A 21,025-nucleotide genomic window follows, 5' to 3' on the forward strand; every position below is an offset into this window, starting at 1 on the left:
TACAAACGTAACTTGGGCCAGTTCATCTGGCCAGGGTTCAGTTAGAGGTCGGACTTTGGGGAGATATTTATTAGTCCACTTATTGTAGGGAGTGGATTTACACACTTTGGGAACCGGCTAGCCAAGTGCAGGAGCCACAGGCCAGGGCAGAAGGAGTGGGGGTAGTACAGCTACCTTGGGAGGGAGCAACTGAGCACAGGAAACATTCCTTCATCCTCTGGGAAACTGAAGCTCTGCTCACAGGCCATTTGGCCAAATCAGATGTCTTCTTAACCTAAAGCCAGCTGACTATGAACTTAAATCATATCTAGGAGAAAAGGGCAGAAAGGAAGAGAGAGAGGGAGGGAGGGAAGGAGGGAGGGAGGGAGGGAGGAAGGGAGAGATAGAGAGGCTGGCACCAAGAAGAGTGGCTAGCAAATTACTCAAAAGTTCAGTTTACAAAGCCTATGAACCAAGAGGCCGTTACCCTCTGCTCTTGACAACTTGATTTTGAATACATCTTTTAAAATTATTTATCTACAGATAAAGACAAAACCAATGCCATACTTTTGCTTAATGTGATGCAGTTATCCTGTGTACAACCAAAACCAGACCAACTCTTTCCCCAAAGGAAGATACAAGGTCGGTAGACCATCTTTCTTCTTCTCTTCTGGTGCCTTGTAGCTAAAATATTGCAACATTAAGTGGATTCTAACAAACACATTGTATCAGACAAGAAGCCTAGGAAGAAAACAGCACTCTCACATGAGGGTAAGGTTGGGCCTGTGACAATAAGTCCTAAAGAGACAAAAGGGCACAATGGCTATAAACAAGCATCTGTAACAGTGTAAGGAAGGAAGGCAACACTGTAGTCCTTGTTTATGTAACTTTACCCCACTGCTCCCTTAGCGAGTTCCTCAGCTGTCACGTTCTTACCTGTTGGGGTAACCCACACCTCAGCTGTCACATTCTTACCTGTTGGGGTAACCCACACCTCAGCTGTCACATTCTTACCTGCCAACATGCCAGGCACTCCCCCAACATGCCAGGCACTCTCCCAGTAAGCCAGGCACTGCCCAACATGTCAGGTAATGCCCCAACATGCCAGGCACTTCCCCTACATGCCAGGCAATGCCCCAATATGCCAGGCACTGCCCTAACATGCCAGGCACTTCCCCTACATGCCAGGCACTGCCCCAACATGCCAGTCACTGCCCCAACATGCCAGGCACGGCAGCAGCTAGAGCTCTAACTGAAGCTTTAAAAGGGCTCTTCTGCCATCTTATCAAAAAACAGGTTTTATTTGGTGTGTGTCTGTATATATGTTGCTGTGGGTGTATACATGTGTGTGTAGGCCAAAGGCCAACAATGAGTGTCTTCCTCCATTTACCTTCTGATACAGGGCATCTTACTGAACCCAGAGTTCCCTAGTAGGCTGGCTGGCTGGCCAGTGAACTCCAGGGATCTGCGTGTCCCCGCCATCCATGCTCCCACGAGCACTGTGATTACAGAGAAACTGCCCACCACAGCCTCTACACGGCTTCTGGGAATCAGCCTTGGGTATTTGCGGTTTCCCAGCAGGCACTTTAGGGACCAAGACATCTCTTAAACCCCAAGGCGTGGAGAAGAACATGGCCAAAGACAAAGTGAGCAAGAGTCAAGGTGGACACGTGAGTCTGATAGAGACCTCCTCATTGATGACATCATCCCCTGTGACAGCTTCGTAATCACCAGTGGCAAGAGAGACAGGAATAACAGGCAGACGGGGGAGCGGTGGTGGAGATGAGTTAGAGGGTGGGGATGGCTGTAAAATTTTGTGATTTTATTAAAAATAGCTGGCTTGGACAGCTTCAAGGTGTTTGTTTGTAGTTTGAGATTACTGGTAAGAGTGAAAAACAAACAATTTGCTCTGTGTTTACCAAACAGAACACGGCTGTATTTCCATATATAATTTCTGTACAACCAAAATGTAAAGTACCACAGTAAAAGGAAAGCACAGAGGATTTCATTTTCAATTCATGACTGAATGTTTACATGCTCGCTTGCAAACAAGATCCTAGGGATACCTAAGGAAGAGGCTTACTAAAAGAAAAGTGAAAGAAACATAAAAATAAAATATTACATATGAGTAATAAGATAATGAAGTTGCTTAGCTTACTATCAACAGGGGGAAGAAAAAACTTCTTATAAGAGATTCTTATTCGGTTGCCAGGTTGACCCCAGACTTGCTGTAATCCTCCAGCCCCCGTCTCTGAGTGCTGTAGTTATGGGCATGAGCCTCTATCTCCCGCTAGTAAAAGTACTTTCTTTGTAACGCACCATGAAGAAGAATATTCTGTAAACTCTCCATGCTTCCATAGGGAACGGGACACCACAATAGCTTACTCCAGTTAAGAAATTTACTCATATGATCAAAATCCATTCATAGAAAGCAGATAAAACACAGAGAGCATGAAATCACTTTAATTTTAACAAAGACAAATGGAAGGGCGTAGCTGACTCCAGCTCTGGAGGAGCTCGCTCTCTGCCGCAAATATCGGCTGACGAGGAACGGCTCGACACAGAAGGCAGGTGGCGACCGTGGCTGTCCCACCAGGTTTCCGTACTTCTTGGTCGTCGTTTCCAAGATGTGCACAGATGGCGCACACTGCCTGCCAGCTTCCGCCCTCGCATCCAGCCGTAATGACTAACAGAGAGGATCTCAACCGTACTGCCATCTCCAGAAGGACCCCATCTGCTGATGCCCGTGTGAAGATGGCTCTCATGCTGAACCCTGGGTGAACTGGCCAAGGACGCTGCACCAAACGACATCCACGAGCCTGACTCTACTGAGACGGAGTTGCAAAGAATGTTTCACCTTTGAAACTTTGTTTATAAAGAGAATATAGGCTCCAGTGTCTATGCCCCAGGACATGTGGAGGACAGAGGATAGCCTTGGCTATGGGCTCCAGTGTGTATGCCCCAGGACATGTGGAGGTCAGAGGATAGCCTTGGCTATGGGCTCCAGTGTGTATGCCCCAGGACACGTGTGGAGGTCAGAGGATAGCCTCAGCTTATCAGTCCTTGTCTTCTGCCTTCTCTGAGATGGGGTCTGTCACTTGCTGGGAACACTAAGCTAACTGGTCCTCAAGGTTCCTGGAATGGTTTTTTTCTTTTTTTTTACACTTGTTTGTTTGGTTTTTTTAAGATTTATTTACTTATTATGTATACAGTGTTCTGTCTGTCTGCTTGCTGGCCAGAAGAGGGCACCAGATCTCATTACAGATGGCTGTGAGCCAACATGTGGTTCCTGGGATTTGAACTCAGGACCTCTGGAAGAGCAGTCAGTGTTCTTAAACTCTGAGGCATCTCTCCAGCCCCCAGTTCCTGGAATTTTCCTGTTCCACCTCAGGTCTCACTCTAGGGACAGTGAGGTGACAGACCTGCCTTCTACACTGATGCTGAGAGGGCTCTAGGGATCTGAGCCAGGTCCTCTGTCTACACACCAAGGGCTTCACTCACTGACCCAGCCCAGCTTTCTGTAATATTTGTGATTCTGTGTAGGGTGCAAAGCAAACCTCATTATCTGCAAGTTTTTGTATTGTGTTTCCCAGGGAACAAAGAATAGTGCTAGCCAGAGACCTCTGCCACTCCCTAAGTCTTCCCAGCCTGTCATCATACACACATGTGTACACACACACGCGCGCGCGCACACATACACACAGCTACTCTAGCTAAGGGAACTTCAATGATTCCCCAAGGACAGCCATGTGTCCCATTGTTTTGTTACCTGTCTTAGTTAGGGTTTCTGTTGCTGTGAAGAGACACCATGACCATGACAACACCTATAAAGGAAGGCATTTAATTGTGGTGGCGACTAACAGTTTCAGAGGTTTAATCCATTATCATCACGGCGGGAAACACACCGGTGTGCAGGCAGACGAGGTGCAGGAGGAGCTGAGAGTCTGCAGGAAGGGAACTGAACTGAGCATAATTTAACATGGGGTCTCAAAGCCTGACCCTGCAGGACACACTTCCTCCAACAAGGCCACACTTACTTCAGCAAGGCCGTTAAGTCCCAATGTGCCACACCCTGTGAGCTTAGGGAGGCCATTCCATCCCAACTGCCGCAGGCCGGTATTTCATCTTTCTGGAAGAGCAAGGTGGGACACCATGGAGGGTTGCGGAGTTTTCTCTCCAGAGAAGACAAAGAATTATTCCTTCCAGCTGTGATCCTCAACTCTCCCTCAGCACCTTCCCACACACTCCTGAGCCTGCTGGCGTCTCCAAGGGGCTGCAGCTGGGGGAAGCTCGTCAGAGAGGCCTCTTTCTAATCACCTAACCCTGCAATTGGCTGTGATGTGCCGCGGGGTGGACTTTTGATTCACCTGTCTTCCCTTGTACCAACGTGGTCCACAAGCATGTCCTTCCTCCAACCCTTTGGGCACCATTTTGGTTCAGAGGAGCCAGTTAAGGGCAATAACTGTCTGGCTTTGCTTTGGAAGAAACTACCCTGTGGCATCTTTTTGTTTGGCAGATAGAAAAGGAGAGGGGCTACTGTGGCATCACTGGGAGCGGGGACAGGAAGAGGCTAAAGCTCCAGGCAACAAAGGCCTTGTTTCCTGAGTACTCACCTCCCACTTGTTCCTTTAAATATCGATTCCTTTGTTTCTGCTCCCTGGTGATCTGTTCTCGTCGGAGGGAACTGTATTGTGAATTCACACCTTGAGTTTCGCTCGTTCTGCTATGACTAGATGAGTTCATGAAATATAAAAAGATTAGCCTGAACCAAGTCTAAGAGGAGAAAATCTAAGAGGTCGGTGAAAGGGACGAGGCTGATGGAGCTCCAGAAAGGCCTGAGAGCGCTAACCCCTTTGAGCAAAACCAACCAGTAGGGGAGGGTCTTTGGGAAATGTGTGGGTGGGGGTGTCTTGATTACATATTGGTCCATTGGAAGTAGCAGGGTATATGTTCAGGGCAGGAGAATGAACAATAAAACATTTCTGCTCTTGGTTAAAGAGGTCTAGTAGTTGATCAGTATATCAAAAATCCTCTGGTTTGGGACTATGTAATTTTTCATAGTCATAAATACACACACACATAAGAGTTTCTAGACTAAGTTGGGATGGTGGGGGGAGGTTGAAAAGCTCCCTTGAATATTCTGCTCTATATCTTAATCATGGCCCAGCCGTTGCCCTTGGTCAACATGAGAAGTTGTGGTCACAAACTCTGTCTCTCTTCCCATACCAGCTAGGGCCACAAGCAACCCTCATGCTGGACTAACACAGCCATTGCCCTGGTTTGCATTCTGTTGCTCTGACAAACTCTGACCAGAAGTCCCTTGGAAATTGGCTTATTTCAGCTTATATCTCCATGCCAAAACTCCACCACAGAGGGAAAGTCGGGTAGGAGTCTAGAGGCAGAGACCAGGGAAGGAGGCAGCTCACAACTCACTCAATGACATGTGTTCAGCCAACTTTCTTGTACAGCCCAGACACACCTGCCTGGGCATGGTGCCGCCACACCCATCATCACCCAAGATGACCTCTCACAGATGTTGCCGAAACCATTCTGATGCCGGCAATTTCTCAACTGAGGTTCTTTCCCAGGTGACTCTAGTTTGGGTCAGGTGACAAAAAAACTGTCCCACAGGAAAACAGAGTGGCCCATTTTAGCGTGGAGCCAGGTAAAACTTGATCTAGAATCCAGTGTCGTCAGGATGTGGTCCCTATTCCTTACGTTTCTATTCCAACTTCTCCAGCATCAGCTCCAACCTCTGACCCCATGTAGCTACTGATGGCTGTAGCAATTTATGGAACTATGTTCCTTCTCCTTCATGTCCCTCTAAGAGAGAAGAGGGTCTTTCCCAGGATTCCTGGTGAGTATAAGGCTGCATGTCATTGCTTATTCCTGAACTAATCATGGTGACCAGAAGAGGTGATCCCGAAGTACTGCAACAGCACCTGTATTCACAACAGTTCCCCAGGGGGGTCCACTTCTGTTTACTTAGGAAGCTCTGCATCGGAGCAAGGGACTATGTGGATATTCCAAGGTCTCCTTCATTGAAAGTAATACTCAAGGACCCAAGGTGCTCACACAGCGCCCTACTAGCAGGGGTGACCACATGTGAACCAAGCAATAAACAGGTTCTGGCCCACATCTGGGTCACGTGAGCCTGCTATGCTCAGTGCAATGTTCTCACATTTCCCACTTTGATGGACACACTTGGAGGTTATCAGAACAGAACGCTTGCATTGGTTTCTTGACCTGTGGGGTAAGACACTGTAGGGAGAAAAGACCAAACAGAATTCTCTGTAGCTGTCCAAACCCTGACCGAGGGAGTTCATAAATATTAGGACTGCTTCATGGGGAAATGACACAGATTAGTGCCAACCTGAAAGACTACGCAAGTGTAAGGTAGTGGCTTTGACCATATCCTTGTCCACTTTGACCCTAGCAAACAAACAGAAAACAAAAATACAGAACATGGCAATGCTGCCCTCTTGAGCCCTGCCTCGGGGGAGGCAGCCCACGTACATCAAATTTTAAAAACTTGCTTTAATTAATTGTTTGCTTTAAATAATTTGGTCATGATGATTTTGGTCAGTGGTCTTTCTCCTCATGTCATGGGATTAACATTTGGAGGCCAACAAGATCAAGACCCCCAATCCAAATTCCCTCTCCTCCGGCCCTCCCGGACTGAGGAGCTGCTCTCTAGGAAATAGGCTTCATGAAGATGCTCCGTGGCCCTGAGGTTCACCTTCAGTTCAGCCAACCGCCTGAGCAAACGGTCACAACAAAACCAAACAAAAGAATTTAGGAAAACTGCAAGCCCCTTTTCATCTTTCTCTAAGGAGGCCTCCTTTGGAAAGAAATAGGAACTTTTTAACTTTTTCTGTGACATCTGGTTCTGTTCTCAATATGTGGGATCTGATCTGGGGCATGGGGGTGGGGGTCCAATGAAATCCAATATTCCCCCGTCCAGGGAAACAAACAAGACATTGTGTGACCCATCTGGTTACTCTGGTTATTGGGAGCTCGGCCAGAACCACCAGTTCTTTTTCTGACCCACCTTGGTACCTTGGGGATGCCGTGGTGAGACTGGGGGCTGAGAAATTGAAGAGGCCTGACGTCTGAGCACCCACTGGCAGGGTTCCAACACCTAGGAACCCTGAGGACCTTCATAATACTGCAGGTCAAGAGATTGAGTAGGCCCAGCACAGAATGCCAGGCATCACTGGGAGCCAAGACAGAAATTGGAGAGGCTCTACCTAACTGAACCAGAGAAACTGACACACGGGAAGTCTCTGGTGGGCTCCTGGCACCTGGCTCATGCAAGGAGGTCATTGAGAAAAAAGAAAAACAAAAACCATCTTTGTTTTAAAGTTTTCCTTAGTCGAACTGGTGACTCTCTGCATGAGCCCAGCTGCTATTTCTTTTGTTTCTTGTCTTGTGTTTTGCTTCGTGTGCTCTGGCTTGGGGAACTCGGTGACTTCTGTCTTAGCTGCTCAGACTCCCATTGTGTGCTTCAGTGCCCCCATTAACCTTCTCCAGTTGCAGGTGGATTTGGGAGGCAGACCAAGCACTAGCTGCTGCTGGGCGGGGGAAATTTGGGCGCTAAACTCCTAAGCACGCCACTCTGGGTAGCTTGTGAGCTCCTCCCACCCAGGCCCATTTGCCGCGGCCACTCAACATGGCTGTTTCGATAGCCGAGGCTCTAAATTTCTTTCTGGTCATTGGATTCAGTTTAGCGGGGGTTCAAATATCTTTTAGCTATGGGTAATATGGAAAAATAGTTTTAAGTTGAAAAGCTGGCCTTGGAATTGGAAAGCCTCTGTCCTGTGTCAGGAGATATTGTGATATCTGATATTACGGAGCGGGGTGGGGGGGTGCGGGATGAGCCGAGCAAAGCAGCCACTATTATATGGACTTTCTGTATGTCAAGATTTATAAGGTTATTGGATATAGATAAAAATCTATAAAATCTGTAACAAAATACAACTTAAAACTTATCACACAGGGTTAGTAATTAGAAAGCTACATAGGTAACCTTGAAACAAAGGCCTAATTCATCAGTGCCTATAATTCTGGGTGAGTTTCCAAATTTACTAATGTTGTTCTTTTAACTCCTGTAGTCCTGCTTCTGGCTAACTGTTCTTGAGAACATGATTTAGTGTAGCCCGAGAAAGGGCCAAGGTTACACTGGAATTCCGAACACCCAGTGTTGTCACCGGGCAACTAAAGTTAACCACAACTACTCCACACCAGAGACTGGCGCATCCCTGTCCTATGATGCAGCAGGACATGGTCTAAGCAGCCTGACAAGGAGCCTATAGGGCGACTCTCCTTACCTCAGGTCTGCCCAGGCCGGCAGAGACTGACTTAATGTATGTCTAGCCTCCTTGTCTCTGCTAACTTTGCTCATCTTTCCCTAGTTTGATAAACTGGGTCGTACAAGAAACTGTGAGATTCTGCAATGACGCACTGTGGAAGGGCCAGGGAAACAAAGTTGCCAGTCTCCCTGTGGACAATAGTTATGATTTAAAGTTTTACTTTGATACTAAAAGAGCTCCAATCAAAACCTGTCATTTTTTAAAAGATGTGTTTATTTATTTTATATGTAGATGAGTGCTCTATCTGCACATGTGCCTTTATGCCAGAAGAGGGCATCATATCTAGTTAGAGATGGCTCTGAGCCACGATGCAGTGCTGGGAATTGAACTCAAGATCTCTGGAAGAGCAGCTGGTGCGCTTAACTGCTGAGTCATCTCTCCAGCCCCAAGAACTGTAGTTTTTTTGAGGCTAAACCTAACAGATTACTGTAGAATCCTGTAACATGAGGGCCGGCTTGTTGGGGTTTCTGTCCCACCCAGTACCCCAACAAGCCAGCAAGTCCCAAGGAAAATCACATGGAGTCTACATTAGGTTATAAACTGATTGGCCCATTAGGTCAGGCTTCTTGTTAACTCTTATAACTTATGTTACCCCATTATCCTTATCTATGTTAGCACATGGCTCAGTACCTTTCTCAGCTGGGCAGGTTACATGCTGCCTCTTCAGTGGTCTGCACAGGAATAGCGAGAGAGTTTCCTGTGTCCCAGAAAACTCCCAGTCTCTTTGCTCCACCCCTACTTCCTGTCTGGCTTTCCCGCCTATACTGCCTGCCTGGCCAATCAGTGTTTTATTAAAATATGATTGACAGAATACAGATAATTTTCCTGCACCAGAATCCTAGTCTTATAAAAGCTACTGCCTTGCTGTAAACTGTTAAAGATAATTAAGACATGCAGATTACAAAGATAATTAAGACATGTAAATTAATAGTCACCTTACAAATGGCCAGGTTCGTCACAGATGTAACCCATGTACAGGGACAAGCTTTGTTCAGCCTCTTATATAACGTAAGACAAGTAACTAAAACAAGTTTATTTAATATCAAGTATATTCATAGACGGCCCTCAAACCTTTTCAGGTTTGAAAAGGCCATTTTAAGTGTTTAATGGAAAAAGCTTCCCATAACAGACAGAAATGTCAGCTGCTAGTGGGGATCCTAAGGTCTCCAAAGAGCACAGGCGGGGCATGAGGACCCCACCTGTACTGTGGTAGCAATGGCCACCGGGGAAAACTGCCCCACGCCTCATCTGCCTCAGGGCCCTGCACAAACTGTGAGCACTGTTGGGTTGATGGCCCTACTCTGCCTACAGTCAAGGTAAGCCAATCTTCCTAACTTCCTCATCCGAAGGAAACTCTCTCAGAGTTTCTGGGTCTGGCAGCCAAAAGTCTGTGCGGCAACTGAAAATTCAATGCTGTTCCATACAACAGCTGAGGACTTGGGACCACAGGCCCCAGTGAAGCCGTCGAGATCCCAGAAGCCTAGGGCAACAGGACAGGTAGTAGGTTGGTCTCTGTCATTTTAACTGATACATACACCATTTAAATTATACCTCCTGCTGTAATTTATCCTCAGATCTCTGACATTGTTAATAGCTAGCAGTAGCTTTATCAATGTAACAGCAGTTGCATGGTCAATGCATTTCATATATCAAAAACTAGGCCTTATTTTTCTAAAGTGCTTAGGTCACCTGAAGAAGGCAAACTCGCCAGCAGATTTGCCTGACTAACAGGCTTCAGATTAAAAGACAAACAGGTTCCAGATGTAACTTTTACTATTTAAAGGAACTTGCTTTTCAGTAATCACCACTTACGTTTGTCTAACAATAAATGGTGTGAGATATTTGATTACACTGTGTAAAGATGTGTCACTCTGGTTGGTTTACTAAAAAGCTCAACAGCCAATAGCTAGGCAGAATATCCAGAAGAAGGAAGAAGACACCAGGACACAGAGCAAGCAGCATGGGCAGTACAAAGTAAAGTTGACCAAGCCACATAAGAGAAGTAAATTGATAGAAATGGGTTAAAAGAGCTAGTTAGGAACAAGACTAGGCTATCAGCTGAGCTTTCATAATTAAAAATTAGTCTCCATGTCATGATTTGGGAGTTGGCTGGTGTACAAAGACTCGCTACAGATAAACAATTGGATTTAAAAAGTTTAAAGTTATTATATCTCCCACTGATATCATCTCTGCCCCTACAATGTTGTGGTTATACAACTCTCTGTTGGACGACATGTTTCCAGCGAACCCGATAGGACTTCTAACTCATCTGTTCATTTCATAAACACAGCGGGGAAGGAGACAAGAGGTTCCTTTAATTTTAGATTAGGGCTGGGCTAAATTAGATGCTTGTTTTATTTTCGGCAACTCTGTTGTTTTTTCTAAGGACTACGGCACTAGAAGTCTCTAAACTACTTCCACTAGCTCTTCTTCGGTATGTTAGACGGTCACAGGTTTTATATGTAGCCAAGAGACAGGTGTGAAGAGCCATCTAGAATCAATAACCTAAACTGAAAAAGTGTGGCTGCAAAGTCAAGCCAGTGAGAGAAGGTTGAGGGTTTGAACGGTCCGCATTCATCACGTCAAATTCAAAATCTACTGCACTCTGGCACTAAGAACGGTTTGGGGCCGCCTTTTCACTGGCGAGTTTTGCAGAAGCGAACAACAGTAGCTGGGAGTGTCTTTCTGGACAAACAAGGTGACCCTGCAGCCACAAATGGTCCTAGACGTCCAGTGACTTCTAACAAGGGTTAGTCTCTCCCTTGCTCCACTTAGCCAATGAGTATCAGCTGTGGTTTTGATATCTTTGCTACCTGGGGACTCCAGCTAGTAGGAAGACTATATGGAGAACAATACTAGCCATTCGGCCTCGTGGACCATACATGCTGACTCGCAGTAACTTCTGCTCTGAAGAGGACCACACCTGATTGGTCTAAACAAGTCGCCTGGCCAGGGTTGAGTGCAACAGGACAGAGGTGTAAATATTTACACAGACTATAAATAAAAGCACCAAATTGTGGGCAAATGGTAACACAGAAACAAACACATTAGTTTCTTTTGGTCCTTAAAAAGTGGCCCTTATGCTGGGCAGTGGTGGTATACACCTTTAATCTCAGCACTCAGAAGGCAGAGGCAGGCGAATCTCTGTGAGTTCGAGGCCAGCCTGGCCTACAAGAGCTAGTGCCAGGACAGTCAGGGCTGTTACACAGAGAAACTCTGTCTTGAAAAACAAAAAACAAAACAAAACAAAACAAAAAAACAACAAAAAAGTGTCCCTTTTAAACCAGGTGTGGTTCATTCTAGCACTCAGAAGGCAGAGGCTCTCTGTGAGTTCAAGGACAGCCTTGTCTACAGAGCAACTTATCCTACCAAATTTAACTAAGATAGGCCTTTTGTCTTTCTGTTTTACTAGGATTTAAAGACTATGGATAGAAGATACCAAATGATATGTACTAAATAGCCCATGATTTCTCTCATAAGATAGCACTCATTACTTAATTATGTGATGAATATGTATCTATCTATAATCATCAGAAAATTAGCATAAAAAATCTGAAATCTGTCAACACATGAGAAAAACAAATCAGACATCCCCCTTACTGTCTCTGTAATTCACAAACACATAAAAAGAAAGGTGAAGAGAGAGGGATTATTGTAAGTGTATATGCTAAAAATAACTCCCCTCCTCCCCACAAAAAAATGCCCAGCAGAAAGAGGTCGAAAGTAGATTATTAAAATAGGCAAGAAATCCAGCACAGTGACTAATACTGGAAGATCCTAATGGCTTATGGGCTTTTAAAGGAGCTACCATGGACAGTTCCATGAGGGATGGCCTGCAGGGAGACCAGCTACAGCCCTCTCACACAACCCATGTAATAACCCACACAGCCTGTTGGTGTGGGAAGTCCTTCTGTGTATGTGTTGTTTTTATTGGTTAATAAAGAAGCTGCTTTCAGCCAATGGCTTAACAGAATATAGCCAGAATAAAAGCAGAGTCAGGAGAAGCCATGGAGATGCCAGATGCCAGATGAAACTTGGTAAACCCCAGTCACGTGGCAACGTACAGATTCATGGAGATGGGTTAGTTTAGAATATAAGAGCTAGCTAAAACTATGCTTAAGCTATTGGCCAAACAGTATAGCAAATAATATAGTTTCTATGTGGTTATTTTGAGTCAGGTCGGTCGGGAAATGAACTAGCGGCCTCTGGCAACAAAAGAGGCCCTGCTCGTAATTGTTGAAAGTGTGGAGTTGCCAGGGTAGACAGCTAGGTTCACCAGTGAAAAAGTAAAGCGACGTAAGCCTCTACTCAGCTACCAGACAGGTCTTCCCATTTCAGAGTAACCAAAACACGATCCACAGACACTCCCATAGGCCAACCTGGTCTAGACAATCCCTCTCTAAGACATCTGTCCCAGGTCACTCAAGATCGTGCCAAATTTTTGTTTAACAATCACAGTGGTCTTTGGAATCAAACATTCACGGGTCTGCCATGCACTGACCATGTGACTTAGAACAACCTAACCTCTGAGCAATTTCCAATTTCCTCATCTGCAAACTGGGATTGGTAATAGCGCTCATTTGTGTGGTTATAGCTGCTATTTAATGAGGTCACATGCTTGGGAAGCGTATGATCGCATGTGGGCATCAGCCATGCCACCTCTGTCCTCACTGTCATGTGCAGCTATTTCATGGGAGGAGCTGAGGAAGGACAAGGGTCGTTCCATTCTGGAATAATCCACAGGCTGATAGAGGATGCTAGTCTTCACAGACCCACTCACAGTGATTTTGTGTCCTCGATTTCTGATTTCAAAACAATATGACCAGTATCAATAATCAACTGACTAGAAAGTTAATGCTTTATTTAAAAGAGTTGGGGGGGGGGGACTGGGTATTACAATTCTAATTGTTCTCCAATTAAATTCAATAGCCACCCCAGCACCACACACAAAACAGTGAGGCTCTCCCTAATCAAACAATTTGCATTCTCATCGAGAAGTGTCTGCAATCTGTGATTTCATTAGCTGGAGGGATTCTTTGTCCTGTTCTAAACAGAGAGAGCATCTGCTCTCTAATAACGATGCCATGGGGAAACAGCCTCAGAAATCATTTTGTATTTCCTTCTTTGCGTCAATTTGCAAAACTTTGTAACTCTGTGGGGTTCTTTTAAGAGAAAAGATAAATTTAAATCCATCAAAAAAAAATGTTGCTTCTAAACCAAATTGTTCCGAGTCTTCTATTTGCGTATTTCAGATGGCTACTTGGTGAAGCACAATGTGTGGGGGCGGGGCTTAATCCTGAAGAGCTGGAATGTATTCACCCAGCAGAACAGAAAATATGGGCTAGTGTCCTGGCTAATTTTTATGTTAAAATGACATAGACTAGAGTCATCTGGGAGGAGGGAAGCTCAGCTGAGAAAGTATTTCCATAAGAGCAGGCTGTAGGCAGGCCTGTGGCACATTCCCTTAATTAGTGATTGTGGGCGGTGTCTATGGCCCACACCTCAACATACCCACTTTCAGGTACCCAGTTGGCCTGGAGAGAAAAACGTCCCTCTCTCAAAGAGTTACCATCCATACTTTGTGCTCCTCTGTGGGCAAGGTTCCGCGGAAGCACCTTAAGTCCTGCCTTCACCTTCTTTTCTGTCGGGAAGGGTTTGCACAAAGGCCTCCGCGAACCATTCAGAATCTCTGCCCCACCCCAGCATGAGGTGAACCCGTCAGACCTTCCTCCCTTCCTCTCCTTCCTCCCGCAGGTTGATTTTCCCCCGCTCGGGGCCCTCCAGACACACACTCCAGGCAAACCACCACAGCTTCCTTCCTCCACATCAGGCTGTGCCTGAATCCTAGTAGGCGTGGGGTGAGATCTCCCGGCACAGCAGCCTCTCCTTCCAGCAGCAACGCACGTGCAGCAGAAGCTCCTTGTTGGGCGTCGCGGGAATTACCCATCACTAGGGCTGATGACTTATTCATTAACCTTAAAAGGAAATGGTCATGATTACAGCAACAAAAGGCATTGAGGCTGCACAGATAATTAATGTGAACTGTGGTTCACTGCTCAAATGCCGTAGGCAGAATATGAGCTAAGGAAGCATGAGGAGGTACTTCCCAGGTAGCAAAATTGCTGCGTTGGAAATACATGCTAAAAATGTGCACGGTCAGATTTGCAGATGGAAATCTATGCATGAGGAAATTGTTACCAGGCAGGTGGATCGCACCTGTAATCCCCAGAAGTGGGAGGCTGAGGCAGGAAGATTGCCACAAGTTCATGACCAACCTGGGCTACAAAACCCTCTCTCCGAAAAGGGTTGCTGGGGAAACAGCTCCAGCGGGTAAAAATTTTGGCTGTGCCAGTGTGAGGGCCTGATGACCTGAGTTCAAACCCCCAGGAGCTACCTAAAGACCCAAGACACTGTACTAGCACCTGCAGCCCCCACACTCCAGCAAGAGGAGGGACACACAAAGGAGAAGCACAGACAGGTTGCTCACGGCAAACACCACGAGGCCCTGTCTCAAACCAATAGCAGAGGTCCTCAGACCTCCACAGGCATGCTGCGGGTGTGGGCACCCGCATTCTCACACATAAATGTGCATGTGTACACACACAAGAAAAAAACCAAAGGGTGACACGTGAGGCTGCCCACAGAACAACGCAACCTTAGCCAACCGACTGACAGTGTTTTTCTAGACTAACGGGAATGTTCGAGCATGGAGTTCGAATTTCAATAACTGGACGAAGTTTACTGCAGCGGTCTCAACCTGTGGGTGGAGACCCTTTGGGGGGTCACATGTCAGATGTCCTGCCTATTCCATGTGTATACGATTTGTAACAGTTAAGAAGTAGGGACGGAAATAATGTTACGGTTGGGGTGAGCACAGCATGAGGAACTAGATTAAAGGGGTGCAGTGTTAGGAAGGCTGAGAACCGCTGGGCTGTTGAGTACTGTATGCTAAGAGCTATTTTAAGTACTGCTATACCCACCCACCCGCAGTTGGCTTGACTTCACACTAGGGACCTTTAGGTGTCCAGGACCAAAAAAAACGCACCAGCGCACCCCACTGACTGCAGTTAGACCTCGCCCCTCTCGGTGGGCTTCTCCAGGAGTGGGGGAGGGGAGGCTAACTGCTGTCCTCCTATAGTCTCTGACCCCTGCCCTCCTGCCCAGCTGGTGGCTGAGCAAACATTGAAGTCCCAGGGACTCTGTGACAACTCCAGGTGCCCTAACACCTCACAGGGAGGGTTCGTGGCTTCTTATCAGCCTTTCTGTAGTCACTTGGGATCCGTTTATGGAAACAGACTCCTTTAGTCTGAACCGAAATACAGGCTTCCTCACATCTCTGCCATTGTCCCCTGGACTTCGGTCTCTGAACATCCAGCCGACCAGGGCTGTCATTCCCCAGCGCCTCCTTCTGGAAATCTGTCCTGAAGGGAGAGGGGTCGAGCTCACAGATCTTTGTGTCCAGATGCCTGGTGGTGCCTCTGGAGACAGACTCTTCCTGGGAAGAAAGGTGCTTCCTGAGTCCCTGCAGTGAGAGAGCCACCCTCCCAGCGGAGGGATTCGTGGTTCAAGAGCGTCACCACGTGGAAGCCAGGAACACAGCGCTAAACAACACAGTCCCCACGGGTGCTGGGAGCAGGTGACTCCCCCATGTGAAACAGGTGGGGGAACCTGGACCCTCGGAACAGCCAAGTGGAGCAGGTTGGGAGGAAGGAGACTTGTCACCCCATTTCCCTCTCTACTCTTTGTTCTCCTCCGGGCCCCAGAGAAGGCAGAAAGTCCCACCAACCTCTGCCTCCTGGCTCTCCCTAACCCCTTCCCAGGCACCCCGAGGCTGGCAACTCACAGCCAACAAGATGCTGGAATTATTCTTCGCTTTCGGAGAACTGGGTGGAATTGGGTCAATAAGTTCTTCATCAGCCACATGACACCAAATCCCCACTGCCTGCAGCAGCTCTGCTTGCCAGCAGCTGGCAGGATACTCTCACCTCGGCAAGCTTCCCTGAAGCCTGGCAGGCTCCCGCATAACCCAGCTCTCACCAGCCACATTGAGGCTGGCCACCCTTGGAAGGGGCTACCCACCAGCGCAGTGCCCTCTGGATTGGGGCGCTCTGAGGAAAACTCAGAACCAACCCGGAATTCTGGTTTTGCCACTTTAAGGCACGACAGCTCCGAAACTGAAAATGAAGGCAGTATTTTATGCATTTTGCTTGTTGTGTGTGGTTCAAGACCTGGAAAAACAGGTCTTGATTTTATCTCCAGCAACCCCAGCATGCCAGGCACCAGGTACAAAAACCACCTCTCCCTAAAACGGTTAGGAAATTATACGAAGCATGTATTTCACAAACGTGTGGTGAGTAACTGCCATTCGCTGACACAACAGCAGCTTCACCTTGAAACCCATCCTGTCCATCACATAAACGTCACCAGGGCAACACAGGGTGTCCGCCACCTCCGCTGTCCCTCTTGGGCGCTAAGAAAACTTTCAACTGCTGAGCGACAACCCAGGACAATGGAAGTCCAAAAACTATAGGTCCCGACCCTAAAGTGGATCAGGTACAAAATCATTACATCATGTGCCAAAATAATTATAAGAGAAAGGCGCAATAAGTTGCCATTGAAGAAGGCCAAGGCCGTGGACAATCTAGAACAGTTAGGAAATCTAAGAGTCCTGTGGCCCAGGGTTACCCTGAGTCCCCGGGATGAGAATGAACTTTAATGTGCACATAAAATATGACTGGAATAGAGATTTAATGTGCCTGTCTACTCAGAGACGGGAAGGCTGATGCTGTCTCTACTCTCAGTAACCTGTGGCAGGGACACTGTGAGCCCTTGAGATTCCAGGAGTCAGTCAAGTAGGACGGTTGGTTAGCGTTGTCAGCCTGACGGAATCTAGGCTCACCCGCGAGATGAGCCTCTGGGCATGCCTATCCTGTGCCGGTTTATCTTGATTCCAGCAATTAGAACCTGCAGCGTTTTACTTTTACCACTATAGTGGTCCGTGAAGGACCCTGAGGAGTAGCTCTAGGTGCCAACCAAGTAAGTTCTCTGTCATTTTTTAATCAGTAACTCAAGTAAAATTTTATCCTTCTCAAAGATCTCTGGTGCAGTTTAACAGATGAGAGGTTTTTGTCAGTTTAAAAGGACAGCCTCACCAAACAAATTTCAGTAAAATACAAATACAAGACCTGCAAGTTATAAAGGTGTGAGGATAAATACAAGTTATCAAATTTCTCTCACACACTGCTTTCCTTAGTCTTAAAAATACTTTCCACTGTGCAAAAATATCTGTCACGGTCATTCTGACATCAATACGCTGCTCTTTATACAGTGTATATGCCAGAAACTTCTGTTTTCACAAACCCAAAGAATTCTTGTGATTTCCACGGGGCTAACTGAAGGATCCACCTTTTTTTGTCTTTCCACAATGTCTTTACTGAGTAATGAATTCACAAACTATAGCAGGCTTTGTTGCCTGTGCCAAAATATCCCAATTTCCCTTCTAGCTGACTGATGGCAAACACAAGTTGTTTCCTTCTGACCTTAATTGTTAATATTAATGTGATTACATATTACACAGCACATGCTAATTACACACACACACACACACACACACACCTCCCACAAAAATAAAAAGGATGTCTTGCTAAAGAGAAGCCTACATGAAACTTTTGAGACAGAGTGTAGCTCTATAGACCAGCGACTCAAACGCCCAGCATCCTGCTGTGATGACCAGTAGGTACTACCATATGTGACTTTTTCATGAAATCTGAGTCCCCATCAATGCTGGCAAACATGCTGGTTAAAAGACAAGAAATGAAGAGAAGCAAAGAAGGCTGAGAAATGGAGGGATTGTAGTGTGGGACTTGGCACAATAGATAACAAAAGCCTGGGCCAAAATGCAGTACTCTAACTCACTTTGTGCTCTGATGGACACAGATGGATCTGAAGGCTTCAACCTGCCGTCCTGGTTCACACGTTTAGTTCGTTGTCATCTTGGCAGAAAGCAAGCCGGCACACAGGCAGACATGGTGTTTGCTGGAGAGGGAGCAGAGAGTTCTACATCTGGATCTGCAGGCAACAGGAAGAGAGAGGCACTGGGCCTGACTTGAACATTTGAAACCCCACAGCACAAGCCTAATGACACACTTCCTCCAACAAGGCCACACCTTCTAATAGTGCCACTCCCCAGTGACCAAGCATTCAAATCTATGAGTCTATGGGACCATTTCTATCTAAACCACTACACTATAAAATAACATTTTAAAATAGGATAAAAGGGGGCTGGAGAGATGGCTCAGAGGTTCAGAGCAGTGGCTGCTCTTCCAGAGGTCCTGAGTTCAATTCCCAGCATCCATATGGTAGCTCACATCCATCTGTATGAGATCTGGTGCCCTCTTCTGGCCTGCAGACACACATGGAAGAAATGTTGTATACATAATAAATGAATAAATCTTTGAAAAAATAGGATAAAAGAATAAAACCAAAATTGAAGGGCTGGAACTAATACTGAGGAAATCTAGAATGTGAAACAGATAATTTAAGGACTTGTTCAATTAACAGTACTTTCAAAATGAACAGGAGATACCATGGAGTAATTAGGGAAAGTTTCCAAGTCTGAGAAAACAGAAATTTCAGAATTAAAATGATTAATCACATACTCAATGCAAAGAGTGGATAAAGACTCAGAGAAGAAAAAAATATTTTCATCTTCAGTGTAGCGCCCAACGCCCAACTGTGCTCTATGCGCTACCATACAGTACGTGAGCCTCGGGCAAGGGGCTGGAGATTGAAACACATAAAGACACACAGAGACAGCACAGACAGAGACACACAGTCTAGTCACTGGTAAGAAGCCCTTTATTGAATAGCACCACGGAGGCTTATATATCCAACAGTCAGGTGGGCCAACAGGTGAAAACCTTATCCTCTGATCCTCAAGGCCAAGGCAACCAACATGTGCTCGTGAAGCAGAGCTGGTAAACAACTTTGACACAGCCTTTAGTAACTCAAATCAGAAGGAAAGTAAAGATCTCTAGCAGGGAAGAGCAGCTGGAGGCCAGGACTCCAAATGGTTCCAACACTTCAGGACATTGGTTATCAAAATGAAGTATAAGCCATGACTATTTATGATGTAAATTTGGAATTCACGAAGAAATGTTTTTAACATAGATTGGGTGCAGGCATTAAGGGAGAGAAGGGGGCTCTCAGGAAAAGGACAGTACACACTCTGGGTCCATAAGGGAGAGCACTTGTCCTTTTAGACCATCAGCTCCTTGAAGCCATGAGTATCTGCAGTCCTGTTGATCCCTGACTCCAGCAGCTGACAGAGACCACCCAGTGTGAACAGTTTCTCCACTGCCTTGTCCCTTGAGGAAGAGAGTTAAAAGCTGGAGGCAAACCCGAACTTCCACCTTCAGAAAGTCAGGCTGTTTCTTGTGTGATGGGGTCTGGGAAGGGAAGAAATGCTTTCCTGGGCTCTTCTGTGGCCAGAAGACAATGGGGAGAGGGAGGCAGCATGGGTAAGCGCATTCCCCGGAAACAAGGCACTGAACACGCCAAGCCTATTTAACGCGGTGCTCCCAGGTTCTGACCCAGATAGAGAGCGAACACTTTCTCAGCACCTAGGAGGCACAGATCACATGACTTAAACCTGGACACTGAGAAGAGCCCATCCTACCTGGCAAGTCTGATTGGCTAAATTTGAGGATTGTGACCAATCAGACCCTGGGTCAGGCACAGTTGAAAGTGAGCGAGGGTTATTAAGGCAGTTGGTGCCTGACTTGATTCGAAGGCAGAGCTTTCTCTACGGCGACACTAGTGGCAGTGTTGGTGCCCGAGTGTGTGTGCACTGAGCCAGGAAATCAGGAGAGGTACTGCCTGTTTACTCCTTCAGCGCAGTCTTGTCTGCTGCCGTCTGCCATGACACTGCTCGCTTTGACGGGGGTTCCCTCACCCCGTGTTGTTTGCTTCTGTAAACCACTCTGGATTAGGTGTTACCATGTTGGCCCTGGTCCTGCTGTCAATTGGGGCCACCCAGCTCCCATGCAGCACACTGTAGACTCTGTGTGGTGGCTGGTGACCCAGACCCTTGTACAGCACTTTGAGCTAGAAGGATCCACCTTAAACAGGTCAGATACACCCCTCTCAATTCCCTGGTCCTAATTTTTTTTCTTTAACTTAACTTAGTCCTCTGTCCAGCCAATACATTAGACAGGTGTAAGAGACACCAGACATTTCCATGCCACAAGCCAGTGTGTGAGAGCATGGGGGTGCGGGGAATCTGTGGAGGTCAGAGGGCAGCCGTCTGGAGTCAGACCTTCCCTCCCACCTTTATGTAGGTTCCAGGGATCGGGCTCAGTCACCAGGTTTGCACAGTAAGCACTCCCATCTCTTGCCCATCTCACCAACCCCGTTGTATGACCTTTCCTTTACAGCGTTTGACCACTGGTGTGCAGACACAGGAAACTAGGATCGTCCCACTGGTGTTGGGGGCTTGTTGGATTTTCCTACACTTGATACGATATGGAGAAACAGAGTTCAGGGTGTTCTCATTAATGTGCTGATGCAGGCTGTGACCCTGTCATGCAGTCCTCAAGCTGTGCTGACCCCAACCATAAAAACTGGTTTTGATGCTACTTCATAACTGCCATTTTGCTACTGTTATGAATCATAAT

Source organism: Myodes glareolus, chromosome 19 (genome assembly GCF_982192425.1).
Source record: "Myodes glareolus chromosome 19, mMyoGla1.1, whole genome shotgun sequence".
NCBI classification, from domain to species: domain Eukaryota; kingdom Metazoa; phylum Chordata; class Mammalia; order Rodentia; family Cricetidae; genus Myodes; species Myodes glareolus.